Source organism: Strongylocentrotus purpuratus, unplaced genomic scaffold, assembly GCF_000002235.5.
Source record: "Strongylocentrotus purpuratus isolate Spur 01 unplaced genomic scaffold, Spur_5.0 spur5_scaffold_3, whole genome shotgun sequence".
Taxonomy (NCBI): domain Eukaryota; kingdom Metazoa; phylum Echinodermata; class Echinoidea; order Camarodonta; family Strongylocentrotidae; genus Strongylocentrotus; species Strongylocentrotus purpuratus.
In genome coordinates, this window is record NW_022145609.1 from 4,030,134 (window position 1) to 4,031,710 (window position 1,577).

Consider the following 1,577-nt stretch of genomic DNA (forward strand, 5'->3'; position numbering starts at 1 on the left):
GAACATGTTATGCAATACTCATACTACGGTAGTACACTATTTCAATTGTTGCAAGAATTATAACGAAACTTAAACAGCTACTTTCAAAATGTTATAGAAACAGTAAATATCTTATGTGGTTTTTATATCCTGGTACTTGGTTAGGTAATCCATTTGGCAGCTCACTCAGGAAGCTATACTGGGATGGTAGGTGATCATGAGGCGAGTAACTACAATATCACTTCTAGTTTGTAAATTAAGGGATGAAAGGGTAAATTTACGTCTAATTTCGTCAAAGTGATTGTCATTTACAATGCAAAAATGCCACTTTTCACTGATTCAATATTTGTGTACGATAATCTTTTTTAATCTGTTTTTCACTTCAAGCTGTGTAACATTTGTTATCGTCAGGTTATAGATATGTTTAGTACAGATTGGTTAAACGTGTAGATTATATAGACTTTGTAAAATAAACTAATTTCTGGTAATGATTAGCTCCGTGACAACCATTTTAATACTGGTACAGAATGATGTTGCACTGCAACTGTTAAATATTTCTGAAGTGGAGCAGGGGTTTAATTGTGTTGCATGAAAAGAGTTAACTCGTGAATTAAGCTGTGATAAATAAATAAATGCAAAGTGACACCTAGACTTTTCAGGGGGGGGGGGGGTTCCAAGAGGGGATGCCGAATCTGCCATTATCCCTCCCAACTTCAGAATATTCAGACCAGCCTGAATAGTAATTGAATGCAGGTAGTTCATTTGTTCTGAAGATCACCGTAGAGGTGTCGTGGATGAGTGGATACGTCGCCAGACTGTCGATCACAAGGTCCGCGGTTCGAGTCCCGCCGCGGCACTAATGTCCTTTGGCAAGACATTGATCTACATTTGCCACTCTCCACCCAGGTGTTAAAGTAATTCCTTAAAATGCTGTGAGCGTCGAAATCGGCAGCCTAGCATAGCCGGGTAATATTGGAGGACCTTGCAAGGTCGATACGTGCGCTATATAAGAATTCAATTATATATCTTTCTCTCTGTCTCTCTCTCTCTCTCTCTCTCTCTCTTTCCTTCTCTCTTTCTCTCTTTCCTTCTCTCTCTCTCTCTCTCTCTCTCTCTCTCTCTTTATCTCTGTTTATCATGTCGGTCACTCCGTCTATCATGGATGTTTAAGTATTTAAGAGGTGAACAAAGTGCTTGTTTAAAATATTGGATCCAAAAAAAATGAGGATTTGCCTCTTTGTTTTGCATTTTAATTACAAAAAGAGCGATATGTATTGTTGTGACAGTTGCACTTTTGTTTCATTTTCATTTGTTTCTTGTACTATTGATGCATGACATGAATACATATATATTTGTAATAACACTTCCTCAGGTAAGGTGCCTAGTGTAGCGCCATCTATTGATATTCACTTGATATCAAACACTCAGAAGGCTACATGAACATGGTTGTGCTGAGGTTCAATAATCCCCTTTTTGCCGCTTAAAGGAGATTTTAAGTCGTAATGTTGTCCTTAAGTCAGGCAAAGAGGTTAGTTTTGTTATATATTTAATGTATTTCTACGTATTTTCGAAACATAAAATGGAATTTAGTGTGCAAT